The sequence below is a fragment of the Pelodiscus sinensis genome, chromosome 2 (assembly GCF_052426305.1).
Source record: "Pelodiscus sinensis isolate ZL-2025 chromosome 2, ASM5242630v1, whole genome shotgun sequence".
Lineage (NCBI taxonomy): Eukaryota > Metazoa > Chordata > Testudines > Trionychidae > Pelodiscus > Pelodiscus sinensis.
In genome coordinates, this window is record NC_143053.1 from 179311976 (window position 1) to 179337646 (window position 25671).

At 42.8% G+C, this 25671-nt stretch overlaps 1 long non-coding RNA gene across 1 annotated transcript in view; it reads right to left on the reverse strand.

Annotated features, from left to right (window-relative positions):
- Window positions 1-2861, reverse strand: part of LOC112547241 (uncharacterized) — a 38599-nt gene extending 35738 nt beyond the window's left edge. The window contains exon 1 of the long non-coding RNA XR_003090986.3: window positions 2756-2861. This is a non-coding gene — a long non-coding RNA (uncharacterized LOC112547241). The remainder of the gene's footprint in view (window positions 1-2755) is intronic.
- Between the last annotated feature and the right edge of the window lie 22810 nt (window positions 2862-25671).

Sequence of the window (25671 nt, forward strand, 5' to 3'; positions counted from 1 at the left end):
TCCTAAACTGTTTTCTTTATATTTGCTGTTGCTATACAAGCAATACAAATAGCAGGTGCCTCAATGTACAGTGGTAAAGTTATACACTTAGGACTGAATAAGGATCTTTACTGGTTACTGAACTACAGAGGCAATTTCTTCTCTCTGGACATTCGCATCTCTGCATCAACTGCTGCGAATGAGCCACTTGCACCCTGACTTGATCAGCCTCAGTAATACTGGCCCTAGACTTAACAAGTAACTTCTTTTGTTGTTCTTATATATACCCCTGCCTGTGCAATTTCCACTCCAACTCATCTGATGAAGTGGATTTTACCCACGAATGCTTATGCCCTAATAAATCTGTTAGACTAATTTAGAGGCTTCCCTGTAGTATGGACATGCTATTTCAAAATAGTTATTTGGGGAGTTATTATTTTGAAATAATTTCCTAGTGTAGACATATCTTTAGAGACTGAGGCAGGCGCCCTTAATGTGGATGTGCTACCTCAGCTTAGATCCCCAGGAAGCACTGGGGAGTGATTACTTTGAATAACTCTGAGGAATAGTTATTTCAAAATAGCAGCAGTGGAACATACACATTAGCACTATTTTGAAAAAACTATTTTGAAATAAGCATTATTCCTCATGGAAAGCAGGAGTTATTATTTTGAAACAACCAGCCCCTTATTTCGAAATAATGGGCTTGGTAGTGTGGACGCTCTGCTTGTTATTTCAAAATAAGGGTAATTATTTCTAAATAACTCCCTAGCATAGACCATGGCAAGGGTGACACAGGACTCCTAGTTGTTTTTGCAAATATAGATTAACATGGCTACTCCTCTGAGACTTTATACAGGGTGAGTCAAGATTTGGCCCTATTTTGCCAATAACTCCTAGCAAACACATTAGCATTTACTTTCTGCAGGTTTCCTCTAAATTCCCTCAGTGCAGAAGGCTTTGTATCCTTTCTTTATTGCCCTGGTATCAGTCTGAAAGCAATCAGTTGACTCTGGACAGCTTCTTTCCTTCCTAAGCATTACTTCAGTAACTGCAGGATCCCCAGGAAGCTGCCCCATCTAGGGAATGTGACAGCACCACAGAAAACTCCCCAGCTGCTTTTCTCCTTAACTGAGATATACTGTAAAAATAAAACAGCACTTTCTTCCTCTATTTGCTCTGAATACATTGTAAGTATGATCCTTCCTTTGCACTCAAGATTGTAAGGGATTACTTTGCTATCAAAGCCCCACATGACTACATTCAAAGGCTTGTCATTTCCACAGAAACACTCAATGGCTGCAGGAGCTCTCACATTGCTTCCAATCAATGGCAACTTCAATTAGTCTTTATTTTTAAATTGCAAAGATAAATCTTTATAGGACAATGTAGCAATTATCCAAGACACATGCCAGCTCCGTTCAGCTCATTTAGTATCGTCCAGTCAATGGTATTGATCAATTGGCAAAAATAGTTGTCTTATATTTTCTTGGCTCATCAGTTTCTTGTTAACAAATGGTCTGCTACTACTATCTGCTACTGTTATATGTGAATTTGTACCACAAGACAATAGCACGCAAGTATATTTCTTCAGTGCTTTCTCCCATGATATCTCATTTTTACAAAACAAAAAAAAAAACCCCAAGAAACCAAAAACTTGAATCCATCACTGTCTGAGACTTCATGTTTGATTTGATTGTTTGATCAGGAGATGAAGGATGGTCTTGCATTTGTGACAATGGATTGGGACTCAGGAGAGCTCAGCTGAGTTTGTATATAAGGAAATCACACACAAAAACTCTCCATCTGTTTCCCATCTTCAAAATGGGGATGGTCATGCTCCCTTTCTCCTACACATTGCCTTTTCTATTTAAATTGGAAGCTCTTTGGGGTAGAATCTCTCTATTACTAAGTGTTTGTACAGTCCCTAGAATCATAGAGCCTTTAGGAAGATTTATGTTTTTCTAAAAGGCGCGCTCTAGTTAAAACAGGATTATTTTGGGGGAGTTTCTATGACTTGCATTACATCGGAGGCCAGGCTAGATGACCCCTTCTGGTCTTGAATTTATGAATCTGGGAAAGGGGTTCTTGGAAAAAGCATAAATAACAGTAAAAACTGCAGGTCAGACCCTGATTTCACTTAACACTAAAGTGAAGATAAAGTAATTACAGAGACGCTCCAAATTTAGCCCATTGTGAATGATGCAGAATCTAGCCCTGTTATTATACAGACTTCATAGTACACACTGTAAGCTGGATCAAATCCAATGTGTCCTGTGTAAAGGTAGAAATAGGTCAGGCAAGAGCTTAAATTACCTAATTTATTTTTTGGATTGGTAGAGGAGCTGCCACAATAGAGATTCATTATACACTAGAAATCTTAGCAATACTCTTCATAATTGTGATCTTGACCCATGTGCTCCAGCAGTGCTGAGGTGGGGTATTATTCAGGTGGCCTATACTCAACAGTATGCAGTGTTAGTGCAGCTGCGTCAGTTTCACAAGGCAGGTGAGATAATATCATTTATTGGACCCACTTCTGGTGAAAGGGAGACACACAGATACAGGGCTTTCCAGACACACCCGGCTCCTGAAGAAGAGCTTTGTGTAAGCTCAAAAGCTTCTCTCACTCTCACCAATAGACGTTGGTCTATCAAATGCTATAACCACAACCACCCGCTCTTTGCTCAGTTGGTTGTTTTCCTGTCTTGCCATGTGCTAACTGTTTTAACAGGTTTAACCAGTCTCAAAGTGATAACATTACTAGAAGTTTTACCTGGTGTTGCTCGGGTCCTTAACTCAAATAAGTTTTGTTTTTCTTCACTTAAAATCACTGTTCAGGGGTGGGTCTGTGAATGCTGGATTTAGTATGCAGGCTACCTAGAGAAGAAAGTACAACCTGTGAGTACCAGCTCCCACCTGCTTCCACACACCCCCTCCCCCGTGTAAACATATAACCACTAAAAAAATCCAAGTTACATGTTTACAAAAATGCACGTTAGTTAACATCCCTAGTACTTAGGTGCCTCCATCCCAGTTTAAGCTCTATAGCAATCCACAGATCTCCTATCTGGCTGCTGCCTAACCCCCTAGGGGTATGTCTAGACTACATCCCTCTGTCGCCAGAGGGATGTAAATTAGACATACTGACATGGCAAATGAAGCGGGGATTTAAATCTCCTGTGCTTCATTTGAATAAAAATGGCCACTGCGTTTTGCGGAGTCAGCAGGTTGTTGGCAAAAAGTGGCTGTCAAGACGGGGATCGGGCGACAAAGAAAGCCTTTGTTGGCCGATCCTGTAAACCTCATTTTACGAGGCATAACAGACCGGCTTATCCTTGCTTCATTTGCAATGTCTTTATGTCTAATTTACATCCCTCTGGCGACAGAGGGATGTAGCCTAGACATACCCTTGGTGCCTATACTTACATAATAGCTACATGTTTGCTGTAAATGCTGTGAATGCGTGTTGTTGCCTCACTCTAGGTGCACTGATGCCCTTTCCTGTCTGAACCCTGGAGCAATCCACGAAGTGGGGGAATGTAGGCATTTGTGCACCTAACTCACATGTGGGGCCCAATCCAATAGGCAGAGGCCACCTATTGGACAGGGTCTCACTTAAAATCCATCCTGAGATGGTGGCAACACCCACCTTATAATTTTTAGCTCGGTGGTTAGAGCACTCACCTGAGATCTGCCCCCTGAGGGGGAGAAAGGATTTTGACAGGGTTCTCCTCCTCAGAAGAGCTCTAACCACTGAATTATAAGAGATTGTGATGTGCTGCTTCCTCAGTCTCTTCTGTTGATGTTGTTTCACTTTGGATAAATAAAAGTCACAGGAGCACAGAGATTGGATCCTCACTCTCTCAGCTCAATGACTTGATGTACAGTTCTGTGGAAGCTCAAAAGCTTGTCTCTCTCATTAACACATGTTGGTCTAATAAAAGGTATTACCTCACCCACCTCCTCTCTTCAATGGCTTCAGGGATACAGAGAGATGCCTCCTAGCTGCCCAGACCTAATCACCTACCATGAAGAAACTTTTAAGGCATGCCCCCCCCCCCCCATTATCAGCAACTCCAATTGCTAGTTTAGGCAGGCAGCACCTAGCATGTTGGCTTTTGTGGTTTGCACTCTGAGGAACCTCTCTCTCCCCATGCATTGTATAGGGAGCCTAGTACCAAAAGGTGCTTCTACACAGCACTCTAAACTCAAAATAAGATACATAATTTCTGCTATGAAAATTGCATATCTCCTTTCGACTAAATTTTTAAATTGCATATTTTGAAATTTGGCGCATCTACACAGCACCAAATTTCAAAATAACAAGCTATTTTGAGACATCCCTTAACCCTTGTGGAATGAAGGTTACAGGAATGCCGAAGTAGCGCGTCCGCTATTTTGAGACCTATTTCGAAATACTGCGTGCGATCAAAGGATGTGGGGTAGCTATTTTGGGATCCTTCTGGTATCCTGAAATAGCCCCGCTGTGCAGATGTACCCAAACTCAGACTTTATGGATCATGGTGCTGTTCCAGTGTTCCACTGCAAAGCCTCTGTCCCTTTGAAAAGATGGGCCTAGGTGCCTGGTGGCAGGAAAGTAAAGTTGCCTTCATCTCAGTCATAGTCCAATATGGCAAATCCTGTGCCTTGAAAAGCCAAATGCCCATTATACTTTTGCTGTTCATTCCTTGTATCATTGTTTCTGATACACTGATAAAATGTAATTGAAAACAAAAAAAGGGGGTCAAAAATACAGCACAACAGGCTATTTGCTTTGGTTTTGTGATGTTGCAACAATTGTGGACTTAATTGAGACAGAATCAAAGTTTCTATTCTTGAAAAGAAGTGGTCGTGGGGCATCACACAATGCTTTGGCCAACATTACAAGGCTCCAGGCAAAGTCAGGGGAACAGCTGAATAATGGTTTCCCCTTCAGAATAGAAAAAAAAAAGCCTTTATGGCAGGGAACCTGGAAGTCCAAAGCCACATGGGGCCATAATTTTGGAGGGCTTCTTTACTCTGGAAAGGAGCTTTAGCTTATTATTTGAAGTTTCTTGTAGATACAGATACACATCAGAAAACACCAGACTCGTTACTCTCCCATCTTGGTCAAACAGTAGAGACTCTAGATGAGACCAGTAAGATTGGGGAACAATTATTCCATGAGTGCCATATTTGCAGACGAGGTGAACTGAGCTGAACCTACAATGTCTGTGCATTGGCTGTGTAAGACTCATGTCCATGTGCAAAATGTGACTGAGTGAATAAGGGGGGTTAGAGAGAAGGGCTATTTCTCCTCCCAAGGAGTAAAGCTCTTCCCATTTTTATGTAGATACAAAGTTTGCAGGTGCTATTCAAGGAGCGAAAGTTAAATTGAATAATTGACTGCCATATTGTAGCTCATAGAGATTTATTTTCAGATATCCCCAGCAGCATTTGTGACTGCTTGGTGATGGAGAAACAAACCAGTGAATTTGGGGGTCAGCTCAATGAAGTCAGAAAGTTTCTTGCGGGCGGAATTCATTCAATGAGAACAAAAAAGCTTTCTATTCTCCCATGCTGGGTATGGCTTAGAGGGCCAACCTAAAATCCAGAGAAAGGAATTCAAATGGTTACTTCTCATAGACCCTTGCAGCAAAATGAGTCTCTCCAGGTGAGCTCAGCCATATCCCCTTCAGGGCAGAGCTCCCAGGTAAGTCCTGCACAGAGAGCAGACAGCTCTGCCAGATATTCTGCTCAGGGAGAAAGCGTGAACCTTTTCCCTGTCACACATTGACTGAACAACCCTTCATAAGATTAAAAAGCTACAAATGAGTAAAAAAAGAAAATGGGAGCTTCATATGGATTAAATATTCTCATCTCTCAGCCAAATTAAGCTGTTTATGCCAACTATATTTTTAAAGTGAACCTACATCATCTCTTGTAAAAGTACTAGTGGATCATTCCTGAAAAAATTATGATTTGCATAACACTTTGCATAAATATTTGCATAATAGTTTCATAATAGTCAATGGAGCTTCTCTATCAAGTCAGAGGAAAGAAAATGCAATGAGAATTTTAAAAATGGTGCTTGAGATTTTTTAAATATTTCATTTATTTACATTCATATTTATTTCACAATAGAAATAATTAGCTGTAACAAATAGTACAAAAGCTTTTAGAGTAGCAATAATTGCAACATCAGGTACATTGATTTCAGTAGTGATTTTAAAAGTAGATGTTCAATCATATGGCTTACTATGAGCCTGATTCTGCAACTGAGTAGCATTTAACTCACAGGACTAATACTATTGAAATCAAGTGGGAGAGAAAACAGCAGACCTCTGAAAGTTCAGTTCAGATTTGATGGATGCCTTGGAAAAGGTTTGGGTCAGATATTTTATCTGAACCAGTTCATCTAGCCTTGTTTCTGATGTCATTCTTCATATGTGAAGTCTCATGTCCTAAACTTTTCCAGTGGCCTCCTGTGACATTACTGAATGAAGTCAGTCTCTACCGAGTTAGGGCTAATACCCTTGGAGTTCATTGTATTAGAAACTGGAAGGTTTCTGCACTAATGAGAGATTGTATGAAACTTCTTCAGCAAGAAGATAAGATTAATGACATCTCTGGAAGGTATGAGGAAGTTCAATGTGTGTTCTTGAAGTGAAGGAATAAAAGTTCTCCCCACCAAAGCCAACTTTTTGAAGATACAATGGGGGGGGAGGGGCAGGAGGCACTAAGAGACCTTTGATATACAGATTGAACTGGACCCCAAAAAAGGGAATTTGCCAGACCAGGGGAGGTCAATACCAGCCGCCGGCGCCCCATTCTTCCCTGGTCCAGCAATGCTCCTGGTCTCAGCCTGCTGGTTTTTCCCTGTGAGTGCTCCAACCCCCCAGTACTAGACAAGGGGTATTGCTGAACTAGGGAAGTTCAGATCATAGAAATTCAACTGCTAGCAATTACCTGCTTCTGGAAACTCCTAAATCAAAAGACCCTTGGTCAGTATAAAAGGTGAACTAAACATGTTATAAGTGTGCTTTTTCTGAGCTGAAGCTAGGATGAACTGGGAACCACACCGAATCTCCCTTGGATGGGGAGCTGCAACTGCCAGAATCCATATTAGGGTCAGGGAGACAGTGGGTAAGCTCATTAGCATGTGTGTATGTTTTTAATGTTCTCTCTGTAAAGCCTTTTACCTTTTTATGAAAGCCAGCATGGTAACTTACAATGGTAGCAGCTTCTAATAAGAAGCAAGCTCACGTCTTGGGCAACCTGTCTATGCTCAGAAAGACACAGTGAAAGTAAGGAACCACACAGCCTGGGAATACCCCAGTCAGAAGGGAAAGGGACATGGATCTCCACTTGAGAGGCAATAGCTCAGGAGCTGGAAGCCTGGAAGAAGGTGCCTTTGCAGGGCCATTAAGGAAAATACTGGGCCGGTGGCCCTGAACTGTGACACCTACCATGCTACTTTGGTATCTCTTCAGGGAAGAGAGAAACAAAGGAAGAGGCACTCCAGTCTGGCCTGGGCTCAGAGACAGAAGAGATATCACCTCCCTTCTTCCCACGCCATCCCCGGGTCTCTGAGCAAAGATTATACAACTCACATTTGACACATAAGTGTGGCAACAGTCACTTTTTTTTTTACATATACCACAATTGAGTTACTTTTTTTTTTCAAATTTGGGTGAGCCTCTCCCATGTGCTGTTCAGAGGCTCAAAACCTGGTGTGAAGCTCTCAGCACCTCCCTGCATCGAGCCTCTATTGTGTCTGTGCAGACAGTTGGGAAAGGTGATAAAAACTTCATAGACCAGATTCTCATTTACCTTAATGGGAGGGGTCTTAGAGCGCATATAGGTTACATTTATGTCTACTTTTCTGCACCAGACTGGTATAAAGGGGCCTCCAGTGATGGGTTGTTGTGGAAAGTAGACAGAAGAAGAATCTGACCCTCTTAATAGAGGCAAAAATAAAGAAGACTCCCCCAACCAATCCTTTACAGGGAAAACTGTTATTTATTATGCTTTGTTTTAGAATTCTTTCAGATGACTTTGGCTTAGCAGTAGGAGATGGACCATAGGACAAGTAAATTCTATTGGAGGATCACAACTGCTTAGGGCTTGTGTCATTCCAGTTTTACACGAGTCAAACTCTGTTGATTTCAATATAATTGTACAGATATAAAACTGGAGTAACACCATGGAGAATCAAGTTCTCAATTATTTAGGAGGGGATTGTGATACCCTTATTACTGTTGAATAATGGGTGCAGACAAAGCAGGGACCTTCAGGCTACGTCTACATTGGCCCCTTTTCCGGAAGGGGCATGTTAATTTCAGCGATCGTAATAGGGAAATCCGCGGGGGATTTAAATATCCCCCGCGGCATTTAAATAAAAATGTCCGCCGCTTTTTTCCGGCTTTTAGAAAAGCCGGAAAAGAGCATCTACACTGGCCCCGATCCTCCGGAAAAAGCGCCCTTTTCCGGAGGATCTTATTCCTACTTTGAATAAGATCCTCCGGAAAAGGGCGCTTTTTCCGGAGGATCGGGGCCAGTGTAGACGCTCTTTTCCGGCTTTTCTAAAAGCCGGAAAAAAGCGGCGGACATTTTTATTTAAATGCCGCGGGGGGTATTTAAATCCCCCGCGGATTTTCCTATTACGATCGCTGAAATTAACATGCCCCTTCCGGAAAAGGGGCCAATGTAGACGTAGCCTCAATGTTCTGGAGAACTATTTCTGTTCTTTGTGGTTGGCTGTTTGCACCAATCCTGTCTTTCCCTGTCTCCTTCATTCCCTTCAATGTCCTCTCCCCCTTCTCATTTCTTCCCAGTTTATCCCCTCTGAAGCATACCCACCTAAAGGAAAGAGAAAATCATGGAATTAACATGTTGTTTGTCACCATAACTTTGTTCACTCTGCTTGCATGTTCTGCCTCCATCCTATTTATCTTCTCTATTTAGATTGTAAACTATTTGGGACCAGGGACTGTCATTTTGCTCTTTTTGTACAGTGCCTTGCAAAGTGGGGTCCTGAACCATGACTTGGGCTCTTAGACACCACAATAATACAAATAACAAAAACAAGTCAGAGTATTACCATATAGTCAACTGTATTTATGCAGCAATAGAAACAGCACATGGCACCTGTGAGTAGACCATAAAATTACTATTTATTGTCATGAAAAATCCAGTTCTGTCTCGGCATTAAGATTTACATGACATCGTGTCTGGAATCCTCATCAAGTTCCTAGGAGGTGTACCAAATAATATTTGTTTTGCATATTAATCTGATGACCAGACACTGCTTGTGCCACTGAAATAATGTCATAAATAATAATGAATTATGCATTTGGGAAAACACTTTGGCCAGATTTTCACTTAACATTTAAGTTTTGCTGATGTTTTGCTTTCTTAGATGAACATAAATGCAGCAATCAGCTCCATAACCTTCCTTTTAAAAAGTTTATACTGAGTTCTACAGATTATTTTGATTTATCTTCTCCCTTCTTTGTAATTAAGACTATTGTATTTATTTTGTTGCCTTCTATTCTTTGTCCTGGTGAGTAAAGAGAGACACTCAGCTCATAAATATGCACCAGCTCAGAAGGAAGTTGTATATTATTATTTATGCCCCATACAATGAAGTTACATTCAGCAAAAAATTCTAGCAAGAAAGTCTGAAGTAATTGCAATTTAGGATGTTGAAATCACATGGCACTATCCCAGTGGAAGGTAAGGATGCTCTACACTTTATCATGATCAGACACTAACTTACGGTTCTAATCTAAAAGCCATTTATACCTGCACAGAGTGGGCCAGATAGTTATCTTACATGTTTGGAGTGGAATATATGTACTGCTGCAGGGATGAAAACCTGGTTTCACGGACATTGAAGTGTTTTACCCCGGCAGTGTAAAAGGACAGGTAGTACACTGAATTTCTCCAGCAGAGTTTACAAATAACGTTTCAACTTTCAAAAGTTTGCTGTTTGGGTACAATCATGCCTAAAAACATGTCTAAAATATGTTATGTGCATTTTGTCCAGTCAATTTGAAAATAAGAAAAAAAGGGGGGGGGGGAGATGAAACTTTCCATAGACATACAATGCACAGTCAACTTCAGGCAGAGCAGTAGCATGGAATAATTCATCTAAAATGGTGGCTGTCTCAACAAGTTAAGAGCACATACAGAAACAAGGGTTATGATGGAAATGATTTGGCAAACCTCACTCCAGTATTTCCAACTAAAATAGGCAGAACTTGCTGTGTTATTAGCCAGGTAGCAAAACAATTAATTGCCCATTTCTCCTTTTTCATATAAACATAATTGAGTAAGACATGGCGGAGGAAGTACATTTCTACTCCATTTCGGGTTAATTCAGAATATACTTTCGTCAGAGCTTCAGAGTGAAGTCTATTTCAAATGCTTTTCATAGAATGGGTATAGATCTAAAAAGCAGATGATTCTGAGCTAGCCCGTGTCTGATCAAGAAAGCACCAGTTTAATAACAGGGATGAAAAGCTCCAAGTGTGTTAGCTGTCGGAGATCTCCCTGATCTCTCATAACAATAGAGTATGCTTGTAAAAAAGTTATGAGCTTAGTGCAACCAATTAAGAGTTGAGTTGAGTTGAAGCCTCATAGGGAGTTCTGATTCACTCTTCAGTTCACATAACTCTAAGGTTAAGCCCTCACCTAAGACAAAAAGGTACACAAGCCCACTTAGGAGCTTTTGCGGAGTGTTGTTTTGCATGAGTGTGAGTGAAGGAGGGTAGAACACAATGAAACTGAGTCAAGGCAAGTTTTTAATACCTCCACTTTCAGTGTTTTAAAAATCCTGCCCTGATGCTGGATAAAGGACGGGCATAGAAATCGCCATATTCTACAGCAGTGATTCTCAATCAGGATTCACATTCCCTGGGGGGGGGGGAGGCAGAGGGCTTCCAGTGGCAGGTCAGTTCATCTAAATATTTGTCTACTTTTACAATAGGCTACGTAAGAAGCACTAGCAAAGTTGGCACAAACTAAAATTTCATATAGACAGCATGGGCAATGGGTGAAGGTAGGCCTGGGGGAGGCAAGCCTCCAATCCTGCCTCCCAATCTTCGCCCTTCTGCCCTGGCCCTGCCCCCCAAATCACGGGGAAGTGGGGCAGCATGTGGCCCTTGCCTCTCCAGCCTTGGAGCACGGGGATGGTGGGCAGTGCATGGCCCCAGCCTCCCTGGCCCCTAAGCACAGGGAGGATGGGCAGTGTGCGGCCCAAGTCTCCCCAGATCTGGAGCACAGGGAGGGCAGGTGCTAGGGGGCAGCAACACTCCGCTCCCACTATGTCTACAGTAGGCGTTCTGGGGTGGAGTGTGGGCGGGGCCAAACAGGTGGGTTGGGAAGGCAGTGCCTTTCTCTGCCTAACATACCAGTTGCCCATGACAGACAATTACTTGTTTTTACTGCTCTGTAGACTATTAAATGGTAAGTATCACACTGTAATCCAAATTCAATATTTATATTCCAATTCATTTGTTATAATATAAAAACGAGAAGGTTAGCAATTTTTCACTCAGTGCGCTGAAACACTTTTGTATTTTTATGTCTGATTTTGTAAGTTGTTTTTAAAGGAGGTAAAACTTGGGGGGTACACAAGACAAATCAGACTCCTGAAAAGGGGCATAGTAGTTTGGAAGGGCTGAGAGCCACTGTCTTAAAGCGAGTGATAGGTCCATATTCTTAATGGCATCGTTTCCCATTTCCCTCTTGATTTACATTCTGTGTGTAATTTACCCTAGTTGTGGCAACTGCTTTCCAGTTGCCCAAGGACCAGCTTGCATCTACTTCCTCACCACCATCCCTTCTTTTCATACACCTCATGCTAATCCCAATCCAACAGTGGTCCAAACTGTTCCATGGGCCCGCTGTGGGAAAGATGCTAGCGGCCCCATGGTTCTTTGTTTACCTAGGGTCCATAGCCACGGAGCTTCAAGCCTCCCATTGGCTCTGGTTCGCTGTTTTGAGACAAGTGCGGCTGCATACAATAACAGACACAGAATTTAATTCAGCACCTCATGCTCCTTGGCTACAACCACTATTCAAAGTTGAAAGAGCAAGCCAAACTCACCACTATCTTCTCTATTCATGGGTAGGCTTTTAGTCTCATGACACAACTCAAGAAGTTAGAGTTCACATGTGAATTCCAGATTGTCTCTGGAGTCATAATGTGCCCTTTAGTACAGCAGAAGCAGAAGAGAAACTAACTTTCCCCTGGGCATTTGAAACATTACCAATAGAAATCAATGGAATTCCTCTTAAATGATGGCTAATCACAGGCAAAAAAAAGTAATAATAGTAAGCAGAGGGAGGAAGGAGGAGACAGCATATTGTGAGAGGACTGACAAACCTACTTGATAGAGGGGAAAACAGCTATTCACTCAGAGCATGTTTTTCCCATGCCATGTGCCCATCTGAGTTGCTTGAAACTTTGCCTATATGGCAGCCTATCAGAACATAAGCTGCTATTTTGTTGGAGGTGACTTTGGGGACCTTTGATCTCTGTCTGACATCACTTATCAGCATGGAGGTAAATCCTAACAAAAATAATATTGTATCACATAGGGAACCAAAATATACAACAGCTGTTTGTGACTTCACTTCAGGCTTTACTTGTGTTTCTTGGCACCTGCAGTCTTTAAATTGACTTGAAACATTTCAGTTGCAAGAAAAGTGACATGTTCATAGCTTCTATCCCTTTAGAATTTTACTTGGTAATATAGTAGCATGAAATTACTGTGCAACCACAGCAAGTCGTAAGATCAACCTTCAATAGTGCTGCATGTATGGAGGAGTGGGGGAAGTTAGATGGCTAAAGGGAATGAACATTAGCCTATTAGTCTCTTGAATCCCATCTAAAAGTACAAGCCGAGACAGGGGCCGTGTGTTCACAGCTAAAAAAAAAAAGTGAACTTTTGAAGCTTGGGGGTAACTAACGAGTGTGAGGTAAGCTGAGGTGAAAACACAGTGGAGAGAAGGCACTTCAGTTTTACCATAAGATAAATTAGGCAATGTCAACCCCAGGCAGGGCAGATGTAGAGCTGTCTCCCCTACTTTACCTCATAGTAAAACTAAAGTGTCATCTCTCCACTGTGTTTGGGCCTCAGGATCTAACTTTTGAATAGAGTGACTGGAGGAAGCAGCTACTGTAGATACCATACTGTTCAGTCTTTGTCTCAGTGCTGTGAGCCTTTGAATCACCATGAAAAAAATATTGACTTATCGGTACTTATTTCCTTTTTTGCAGAGCAGGGTTGTGATCTGTGGGCAATTAAAAACATGCATCTGTGTATAGGGTTGATTCTTAGGAAAGAACAAGACAGGCACCAAATATAAATAAAATAAAGCAGTGTTAGCCAGTGTGAGGAGATACAATGATCCATACGGAAAATGAGAGTTGTGCATGTATCACAAGCAACATTACATGTAAAATCTTTACACAGGGATGAAGACAATAGCCCTTGCCAGAAGTGAAATGTCAGCATGAAATTCTGGGCTCATTTAAGTTAATTGCAAGACTCCCATTAACTTAAATGGTGTCAGGATTTCAGTCTTGGGGTTTTTGTTTGTCATACACAAAATTATTCCTGCATACAGGAAATTGGATCCACAGTATTTATCATTGTTGCACTTTGCCTGTGAAGGTGGCGCTGAGTATATCCAATGATTAGTGCTATAAAATATTCATACCAGAATAGAAGAAGCCTCACCTGTTTAAGAAAGAAGATAATCTAATTCTTGAGTCCCCACTCTGAATTCACATCAACCTTGCTAAGTCACTTTGGGGATAGTTTAATACAAAATGTATGTTTTATACAAATTTGTTCTCTTGCCTCCACAGTGTCTGTCCCTTAAACTGCTACTCATACCATGGCAACAGAATAAGTTGTTTCATCCTTTGGCATTTGGAAGCCCTGAGCCCATTTATAGTACAGTACTTTCAGTTTAATCATTCAGGGATCCTACTCTCCTCAGAGATGGAATTATGCCGCAAACATTTTTATTAGAGCTGCTCATAAAAGTTACGGCAAATTTTTCACAAACTATCACTTTATAGAAATGGGTTCAGTTGTGATGAAATATTTGTCAGGGAGATTTCTCAGAGCCAGGATGGAATTTGTGGGAGGGAGGGCAGAAAGAGAGCGTGTGAGCATGTGCATGGAGAATTGCCAATATTCTGGTCTGGGCATTCACCTGGGATGTGTAAGATCCAGGGTCAAATTCCTTCTTGATTTAGGGAAGATCAGAGGCTTGGAACATCTGGGTTCACCTCCAGGCCCTCACAACCTGGCTGTTCCCTTATGTCTAAGGGCACATCTACACTGCATGCTTATTTCGGAATAAGGTCTAGAAAAATATTCTAAAACAGTTTACTTTGAAATAGAGCATCTAGACAGCAAATGGCAAATGAAATAGCTCTGAGCTATTTCAAAATAGAGCATCCACACTCATCGGACACTGAATCACATTTAAGACCACCCAGAAGCACTTCAAGCAGGGCATCGAGACAGCAGTTACTTCCTGGCGGTGCTGCCTTAGGCTATCTCAGGCTCGAGTTTAAAGGACCCCCATGTAAAGCCGAGTCTCAGGTTCTTCACCTTTGCCTACCTCCTTGAGGGACAGCAAAGCCTTTTCTCTGCCCGCTGTGGTTGCCCTTATGGACACCTTAGCTCTCTAGCCATGGAGCTGGAGCTGCCTCCCAGCAGTCGACGGCTCTTACAGGTTGTGCTGCACTTCCTGCTGCATTTTCTGCAGGCTGCCTCCTAGACCCTGCAGGAAAACAACCCCCGGCACATTGCGGGGAATTTCCTTGTCTCATACACAGGCTGCTGCGTGATCCCCAAGCCGAGAAGGCCGAGCAAGGAGCGTGCCCCAGCCTGTCACTGCCTGCCACCTCTACCCGTGTGTGTGCCTAGGGAAAGAAATGGCACTCACCTAATGGGCTTTCCCTGGCTTCTGACGATGCTTGGGAGACATCCAGGCATGGGGTACCAGCTCCAGGGTGAGTATGAGGTCCTGGCTTGCGGGCACGGAGATGGTGCTGGCCTCATCTAGCTCCTCATAGAATCATTGGACTGGAAGAGATCTTGGGAGGTCATCGAGCCCAAAGCAAGACCAACCCCAACTAAATCATCCCAGCCAGGACTTTGTCAAACTGGGAGCCACCTCAAGGGATGGAGATTCAACCACTTCCCTAGAGAACCCATTCCAGTACTTCCCCACCCTCCTAGTGAAATAGTTTTTCCTAATATCCAACTCATACCTCCCCCACTGCAACGTGAGAACATTGCTCCTCGTTCTACCATCCATCACTACTGAGAACAGCCTTCTCCATCCTCTTTGGAACCTCCCATCAGGAAGTCAAAGGCTGCTATCAAATCCCCCCTCACTCTTCTCTTCTTTTCTGCAGACTAAATAAGCCCAAATCCCTCAGTCTCTCCTCGTAGTTCATGTGCTCCAGCCCCCTAATCATTTTGGTTGCCCTCTGCTGGACCCCTCCAATGTGTCCACATCCTTTCTGTAATGGGGGGCCCAGAACCCGATGCAGCCTCACCAGCGCTGAATAAAGGGGAATAACAGTTTCTCTAGATCTGCTGGCAGTGCTCTTCCTAATGCACCTTAATATGCCATTAGCCTTCTTGGCTACAAGGGCACACTGTTGACTCATATCCAGCTTCCCATCCACTGTAATCCCCAGGTCCTTTTCTGCTGAACTGCTGCTTAGCCAGTCGGATCCCAGCCTGTAACAATTCATGGGATTTTCCATCCCACGTGCAGGACTCTGCACTTGTCCTTGTTGAACCTCAGCAGATTTCTTTTGGCCCAATCCTCCAATTTGTTTAGGTCACTCAGCACCCTCTCCGCCTCCTCCTCACTGGCTGTGCCCCAACAGCAGGGTGGAGCTGGAACCAGCCCTGGGCAGTCCTGGGCTCTGCCTGCCCCAGCCCTGGAGCTGCAGCCTTCAGGTGAAGGGGCAAGCCCTGGGCAAAGGGCTGGTCTGGGCAGGAAAGTGTCCCCTCTCCCACCCCTCCTTGCCCCAGTGCAGCTGCCCTGCCAGTCTGTGCACTGAGGGGAACAGAGATGTGGGGGCAGGAGGGGAATAAAGAAGGATGCAGGGGAAAGATCAGAGGGTGCAGAGGTTGCACTGTGGGGGGATAAGTCAATGCAGGATGGGGGGGGAGGATCACAGGGCTGAGGGGAGTGAGGCTGGAGCAGAGGGACGATGTGAGGGAGGGATACAAGTTCCCTTTGCAGAAGCTGCACTTTCCTGTACTCCCCTCTCTTTTACCTTCCTTCCCCACTCACAGCATGATCCTCTTTGCACCTTATCATTCTGTGTGAATGAGAATTTCAGCCCATTTGCAGGCACTGCCGGAAAGCTGGCAGGTCTGGACATTGTTCAATAATCTGTAGCTCCCTTGGCATTAGACCTAGGACGTTTGCTCCCCTCCAGGTTTGCAGCAGAGTAGCTGCTTTTAATGCCAGTGCATATTTCTGCTGGTAGCTCAGACCCTCATTCGTTATTTCCCCAGTGCTCTGAGCTGAGTCTGGCTGGGATTTGTTGCTTTTCCATGGATCAGACTCCTCCAGCCCCTGTTCCGACCCCTCAGTTACTGACAACGCCTCATTGGGATTGCTAGAAAACAAGCCAGGCTGAGGGAGACCTCTCCCCTCCATGATATTGAACACTCGCTGGCTTAGGATTTTTAAGCTAAAAAGCTGCTTCAACATCTACATATAAAAGTGAATCAATATTCTCCTTTTTACTTAGTTGCAGAGCTACATAGTTGCCATAGAAACCACAAATCTTCATCGTAACCCAGAAAAGCGCCACTGTTCATTCCACAGATGGGAGCACATTAATCAACTAGCCACAAGGGATTTGATGAGCAGCTATTTGGCTGCATTCTCACCCTCTCACCTATTCTTCATTACCCCCCCTCCCAGTCGCCTCCCACTCCCCAAGCTCCCTCTTGTACCCCCACCCCCACTCTCTCCTGCCATCATCCTCTTTCCAGACCCTGCCCTCCTCACTCCCTCCTATACCTCACCTCCTGCCCAGATGCTGCACCCTCATCCCAACCCCTCATTGTTAGCCCTGTCCTGTACACTGAACCCCTTATTTTTGTCTCTTCCCCAGGGGGTCCCCAAAATTCACTAACCTGGGAACCCCAGAAAAGTAAATCTGGCCTATGGGAAGCCCTGAACCTCAGTCCTCCCTGTCCCTTTTCCTTGCCCTGTGAGACTGGAGCTCCGAAAGTGTGAGGTGTCTCAGTTGGGGGGCCACATCAGTGAGGGTTGCGGGTTTTAGAGGAGTTTTTTGCTTCTCACTGATGTGGTCCCCAACTGATATTTCTGTAGGTCAGGTGGCCCCAACCTAAAAAAGGTTCCCCTCCCCTGCCATAAATAAAGAAAACATGGGAACCTTTTGTGTTGGACATAAATTAATATTTTCTTTATTTAAAATGAAGTTTGATAAACTAACATGAGAAAGTTAAAACACTTACTCTGTTTAATAATTTAAATTAAACCATTAGCTGCAACACTAGCAAAATGGCTCAGGTGTAATTATATAATTAACAGTGAGTTTCCATTAGTAACTGATGGTCCATGGAAAGGTTTGCATTGAGCCAGGTGGTCCACAGGCCAAAAAGTTTGAGAACCACTGTGCTAAATGGAGCTGCTCCACCCCCCCACCCCCCCGAGAGCAAGAGAAAGGCAGTCAGCCTTTGATGCCCTGGGAACACAGGTGTGCTGCCTGTCCCTGACTCTACCATAAACAGAAACCAGACAGTAAATGGGCTAGCTGACGATGCAGGGTCTCCCGCCGCCCTGATAGCTAGTACCAGTAATTGACATGCCTGCACTACCCCAGGAGAGGAATCTTCGCCCATCACATACCAGAGGTGCCCATTGTCTGCATTTTCCCAGGTGTGACTTATGCTTTGCACCCTTCATGGGAAACTTGGCATTTGAAGCCATTTTTCCTAATTGGCCACTTGAGACCAGAAAGAAGCCTACATGACCCAAGGAGTATAAAGAGGGGTTTAGTAGCCCACCCCATTTGAGCTCCAATCATCTACACCTGCTGGCAGGTATTGATTGACTCCTGAGGTCTGTGGGAAGCCCAACCTCACCCTACTTCTTCCCGAGGGATTGAGAGAAAGACGTGGGCCACGCCAAGTCTAGAACGCAGGGGTGAGAATATATACCTGCTAGGTGTCTATTTTGCATGCATTTAATAAGAGCTCAGAGAACCAAAAGGGTTTCATGGTACCTGTAAGTGACTTATTAGTGTAATTTCTGTCCTGTCCTTTGTAGTGGCTGTGTTATCTGTAACACAGTAGTAGCATTTAACAGCTAAGTTTACCCTCTAACAATAAAATAGTAACTGTTTAAGCTTTAACCTGACTCCTTCAGTTGCTGTAACAGAACCAAGCACAATTTAAAAGAACTTCAGCCAGTCATAAGGGACAGGTACAGGAAGAGCTTGGGTGTTTTGGATCATGTCACTCCCAGGTGACAGATCCGTTGGGGCATCTCTCAGTCTTCCCTAGACTGCCCGCTGTGAAGGATCCTGTATCCTAGCAGCTAAAATCTGAGATGTAATAAGCTCTTCCTATAAACTCTGGGGCGTCTGTCAGCCTGTTGGCTGCCCTCCACGATGGGACCCTGGTCCTAGCGGTAAAGTCACGGACGTTAAACCTTTTCTCGGTAACACACACACACACACACACACACACACACACACACACACACACACTGCCTTGACCATCAGCTGACAAAGCCCCGATCGCGAAAATGGCCATCGGGGCTTTTTTGCGGAAAAGCGCGTCTAGATTGGCACGGACTCTTTTCCGCAAAAAGTGCTTTTGTGGAAAAGCATCCATGCCAATCTAGACGCTCTGTTCCAAAAATGCTTTTAACGGAAAACTTTTCTGTTAAAAGCATTTCCGGAAAATCATGCCAGTCTAGATGTAGCCTTGGTGCCTGCTACTTTGAGCATCAGGATTTTATCCTAGTCTCCAGCTGGGCTGGGGGGAGCAGATTGCACCGGGGCAGGTGGGGGGGAAAAGGGCGTGCGTGGATGCTCGCATCTGTGCTGTGAGGTGGAAACAGGGGACAGTTTATTTGGGGTGTCTGACTCATTTGTTGCAATCCAGTGCTGGCTGGCCTGGAGTGGGGGAGGAAAACAGGCTGCATGGTGTGCGTGTGTGTGTGTGTGTGTGTGTGTGTGTGTGTGTGTGTGCGCACTAAGAGGATATTTGTATGATTACATTTCAAACAAAGTTTAAATAGGTAATAATGGCTTAAGGTAAGAAAGAAAAAAAGATTCTTTTTTTTTACAGAATTTTTTTGGAGTGTTGCAGATATCTAAAACTCTGATCTTAATGATTTTTTGAAAATCCTGTGTTACTAAAATGGTAAAATATGTATCTTCATTTATTTACTAATGAGGCTGCTCTAAGTAAGTCTATTATTGACTTTAAAAAGTATCAACGGCATGCAGACCTGCCAACAAAATTGAATAAGTGAAATCTAGGCACACCTCTTCTGAAAGGTTGCTGACCCCTGGTCTAAAATATTAACTTTTCTAAATGATGAATTCTAATTTGGCTTGTTTACTGTTCAAGAGGAAAGAATCAAGCTTGACTCTTTAATATCAGATTTAGTGGGCAGGTGAGGGAAAAAATACTCTTGACAGCTGAGCAAATTTCATATGAAACCATTGAAAGAAGACACAAAGCTAGCTTGCAGGCTAGAATCACAGCCTAAGTCTCAATCAGGCTGGCTCATTCATAGCTTGGCATGTGGAGAGGACTAAAATTTTAGCCTGAAGAATTAATTTCATTTCACAAGATTTCTCAGTGCTCTCGGCTCCCTTTAATGAAAAGCAGCCCAGGTGCAAATGAAGCATGTGGATTTGTCCAGTAAGTGATCAGATATTAACTCTTATAATACTGCCTGATAACAGCACATAGATCATGACCCAGGAATTACTAGCAGATGTGTAGCAACACAGCTTATAATAAGCTAGGTACTCAGATATTACAATGCCAGACAGCAGTATAAGAACCAAAGGGGCCAGAAAGCAACCAGATATGCTAAAAGGAGCTTTTCTTTGTAGTGTGGACACAGCCTTAGTCTTCTCCTTCCAAGACTAAACAAACCCAGTTCTGTCAATCTTCCCCCATATATCATATTTTCTAGACCATTAATCTTATTTGTTGCCTAATAAGTATGGACACAATACTCCAGTTGAGGATTAATAAGAACAGTCATACGGGGTCAGACCAAAGGTCCATCTAGCCCAGTATCCTGTCTGCCGACAGTGGCCAATAGCAGATGCCCCAGAGGGAGGGAACACAATAGGTAATCCTCACATGATCCCTCTCCTGTCATCCATTTCCAGACCATTCCTACCCATCCTGGCTAATAGTCATTGATGGACCTACCCTCAATGAATCTATCTAGCTCTTTTTTGAACCCTGTTAAAGTTCTAGTCTTCACAACATCGTCTGGCAAGGAGTTCTACAGGTTGACTGTGCGCTGAGTGAAGAAAAACTTCTTTTGTTTGTTTTAAACCTGCTGTTTATTAATTTCATTTGGTGACCCCTAGTTTTTATATTGTGGGAACAAGTAAATAACTTTTCCTTATTCACTTTCTCCACACCACTCATGATTTTATATACCTTTATCATATCCCCCCTTAGTCTCTTCTTTTTTAAGCTGAGAAGTCCAAGTCTTTTTTAATCTCTCTTCATATGGGATCCGTTCCAAATACCTAATCATTTTTGTTGCCCTTTTCTGAACCTTTTTCAATGACAATATATCTTTTCAAGATGAGGGGACCATATAGGTATGCAATATTAAAAATGTAGGCATACCATGGTTTTATATAGCGGCAATAAGATATTCTCTGTTTTATTTTCTATCCCTTTTTAAATGATTCTTAACATTTTATTTGCTTTTTTGACTGCCGCTGCACAATGAATAGATGTTTTCAGAGAACTATCCACAGTGACGTCAAGATCTCTCTCTTGAGTAGTTGAGCTAAATTAGTCCCCATCATATTGTATGTATAGTTGGGATTATTTTTTCCAATGTACATTACTTTACTTTTATCAACATTAAATTTCATTTGCCATGTTGTTTCCCAATCACTTAGTTTGGTGAGATCCTTTTGAAGCTCTTCAGTCTTCTTTGGTCTTAACTATCTTGAGCTGTTTGGTATCATCTGCAAATTTTTGCCACCTCTCTGTTTACCCCTTTCTCTAGATCATTTATAAATAAGATGAATAGGATTGGTCCCAGGACAGACACATGGGGGACCCCACTAGTTACCTCTCTCCACTCGGAAAGCTTACCATTTATTCCATTCAGGCTGGATGCTCGCTTTCAAAAAAGCAGATTTTTTTTATGTGCTTTTGCTGTGTAGACACTCTCTTTTGGAAGAAGTTTTTTCATATAATCTCTTCTGGAAAAGCTTCTTCTGAAAGAATCCTGCAGTCTAGACATAGCCTCAGGTAACAGTATTATTCTGTGCAAAACCCACAGAATAACCACCCCTACTTTCTGAACAAGTATTCCTACTACAATAAATGCTGAAAGATAAGTCAGCTCTATTGCTCATGGACAGATAATCAAGAAGGAGGGGGGAGGAGAGAATCTCTTTATTAAAATGTGTGTGTGGGGAGGGGAAGACGGGGCAATGAATAGGATTGAACTAAGGACTGACAGACAGCCTAGTCCTTTTATGGACAAACCAATTATTAACACTAAGTTTGACACCTGCATCCTGAACTTGCACCAATGGTATGAATGGGAAACATGTCACTAAAGTCAGGGAGTGCAGAATTGGGTTGCTAGATACTACTGCATTAGGTGCCATTGGAAATGCCACAGATAGATACCTACTTTTGTTTTTTAAAGTCTCTTTTCAAGAAATGAACACACAAAGTGTCCTTTCTAGCAATAGCTGCTAACAAGTTATTACAGTTAAATTGGGGCATGGACAGGTTCTGTCAGGCAGCCGTATAGCCTTCTGATCAAACTTTAATTGTGGGAAGAAGACAACTCTATTGCATGCCACAATTTAAATTTTAGATGTCAATGATTATTTACCATGGGATTAAGTTAAGAGCAGCCATGTTGTACCCACAATAAATAATAATAATGAAAATAGACTATACATCACAGCTCATCTTGAACAAATGGCAATACATCAAGATGTTCATTTGTGGTGTACTTCAGTCCCAATGGAAAACAGTTCAGGACAAATTCATTCTGGTCTAGTTCTATTTCACAGATTAAACTTCTTCTCTGCACAAAATAAAACAAAGCTGGTCTGTGATTTTTTTTTTTAAGTTTGAGACATACGTTCCCACTAGGAGTTTTCTCTAGTACCTTAGCATTGGCTCTACGCTGTAGTTCTTACCAAAAGGGATCCATAACGTTATGGTTTAAAAATCTGTGGGGGAGAGGTGGGGAGAGGGAAATGAATTGTGCTATAACTGTGAAACACTCTTATTTGCCATTCATGCACCTGCAAGGCTCAGACAGCATGGTGATGGATGTATGGTGTAAGAATCTGAATGAAATAGAACAGATATACTGATTTCTCTGTGAGGCACTCTACTATAATCGGCTACTCAGGAGAAGAGGGGAGGGTCTCTCTCACTTTTTCCATTGTTCACTACATCTCAATACAGAGATTGTCTCATGACCATCTCTTTGCAAATTCCCATTTGCATGGACCACTTCCTTCCATTCACAGTCATTTAACATCCGGGCAAATGCTGATGCAGCAGAGTAATCTTAGGGGAGGGAGCATCTAATGAGATTTTTGCTGTGCTTTTATGCTATTTGGGAGTAGGAATTAAAAAGGAGAAACTTGCACCCTCGCTAGGATTTTCAAAGGCACCTAAGAGCACTTGTGTCACATTGAAATTCTCTGAGGAGTTTTCACTTACATGTATGTTCCTTGTTTTTTCATTCTAACGCATGCAAAACATTAAATTGTGCTAAAATCAGCAGCAGATTGCTTAAAAACGTGATCAGATCTTTCTATTTCATTAGTTCACTTGCTATCTTGGGTATCACAGGTGTCCCTGTTCGCAAACAAAGAAAACCTGCCATTGGAAAGGATTCTACCATGGTCTCCTCGTAGAGGTCACAATGACATTCTAGTGTTTGCGGTCAAACTCCCTCGGTCTCCTGGCTGCCTTCCAAGATATGCTCGTCTAAAAGCAGCTGAATGGTTAGGGAAATCCAAAGAAGTCCTGTTCTTACAGTCACACTGCTAAATGAGTTATGAATATATTTTCTGTTCAGTTGTTACATCACAATTGACTGGTAAAGAGCCCATTTTTAAGAAATGGGCTAAATAGTTTCATCTACAATAATTGCACCAATTATTGGCACATATTATAATGACTGAGCTCAACACTTTCTGAAAAATCAGGTCCTTTTGGGGTATCAAGAGAGGCCCTGAAAACTTGAGTCACTTTTGGAAAACATTAGACTGTCTAACCTGTAGACGAGATGAATGAGAGTAAGTTGGGTATGTGTCCTTACCATGCAGAACTGGACCTTATCTTTGAAAAAGGTCAAAATCCAGGCTCCAGTTCTTTTGGTGCATGCAATTCTATTCTATTCTATTCTATTCTATTCTATTCTATTCTATTCTATTCTAATTTCTGTCAAAATTTAACTGTAGGAGCAGTATAGCTGGTGGTACCATTTCTGAAGTCAGACACTTAACCAACCCACTGCAGTAGCACAATCCTCTAAAATGCTTTTGAAAATCTAGGTCATCTTTCTATAAGTGGTTGTTAAGAAGGTGAAGATCAAATAAGGAGTAGAGAGAGCTGCAGTTTTTTCAGGGTGAAATCTCAAATAAAATCAACGATGTTCTTGTAATTGTGCTCTAGAGTTTTTAAAGAGATCATGGAGATTATGTCCTAATTTACACTATGCCCAGGGTAAACTATTTAGTTAACCCACTTTGGCAGTGAAAGATCTGATCAGCATCTGGATTTTGCAATGCATAAGGAAATTATCCAATATAACCAGCCAATCAGCTGTTAAACATATTCCATGATATTTTATTCTCTTCTCTTGCCATTGACAGAGGAAGAATTGTGGGCAGAAACAGGATATTGACAATGCTCATTTGTGTTCAGAGATAGCAACAAAATATAGGTTTTTTTACCCGACAAAGGTCATCTTCCTTAAAGCTTAAGTTTTATGTTTTCTTTAGGAGGCTCTGGATACTAATTCAAATAACAACTGTACAGTTACTGGTGAGCTCTGGGACTAACATTTAAAAATCTGAGAACAAGCATACTACATTTAAAAAACCAGTCTATCGTTTTTCCCCTTAACCTATGAGTAAGTTTACACTTCAGAGGTTAAAATATTACATGGGCCACTAGGCTGGGAGATATTAACTAAACAAAGCAAATAAATGAATAGATTGGCATGCATATGAACTCAAAAGGTAGATTCAATTTTAGTCATTGGAATGAAAATTGTATAAGGAGAAATCAGCGGTGGATATAGGGCAGGGCGAGCGGAGCCGCTGCCCCGGGCCCTGCGCTTCACGGGGCCCCGTGCATGCACCGTGACGCCCTGTGAAATTGTGCTGCCCTGGACCCCACAAAACCCTCATCCACCCGTGGGAGAAATAGTTTAAAACAGAAGTCTCAAATTTCCAGCCCGCAGGCCATCCCCAGCCAGAACAGTTGCACAATCCAGGCCAGGGTTCCTGGTGGGCCAGAGACAGGGGTTGTCTGTTCCCATTCCCTAAGCCTCTTCCCACCACCCCGTTTCCTTCTCCCCCCATGGCACCCTGTTCCCCAAGGATGTGGCTTGTGGGATTACTGGGGGGCTTGGCAAGGAGCAGCAGCAGTGACTCCTGCCACAGTGGGGAGCATGGGGGGGGCTGACCGGTGCTGCTGTCCCATGCCAGGCCCCCCTTGGTAATCCCTGAAGCTGTGTCCTCAAAGGACAGGGTGCTGTGGGGTGGTGGCAGGAAGGGGCAGGGCTCGGGGAAGCGATAGCCCCTCCACTCCCAGGTTGGATTGTGCAACTGCTCTGACCAGGGATGGCCGTGGGCTGGTTATTTCCCTCATTTAAAGTTAGGAACCTCTGCAGATGGTGGATGTCAAATTAACATCTCAGAACTCTGATTAAGTTATGTGCTGAATTCACTCAGAGCTAGTTAAAGTGAAGAAAAATGCTGCTTTTCCCAGTTTTATTTATATATAGTTGTTATTGCTGCTGCTGCCTGATTATGAACTTCTGGTTCCAAATGAGGTGTGTGGCTGACTGGCCAGTATGTAACCGTGGTGTTTGTAATGCTGAGGTTTTACTGTACCTTTATACCAGCTACTCATCTGTGTGGAAGTAAAAGGATTTTGGTATTGGACCTCAGTAGCTGAGTCACTGGATCTAGTTTATGAATCTGAATTATTCTGGTTTCAGTTTTGCAGCTGACCCCCACACAAGTGGTGCAAGTGACCTGAATGGAACGATGCTCACAGTACTGTGAATAAGTGCTATTCAACAGTACAGCTACAGAATCAGACCTTTCATTTTATCTGTAGTACAACAGTGCTTTTTTGCAAAGGGATTTCAATACATTACATTTAATTTAAATGG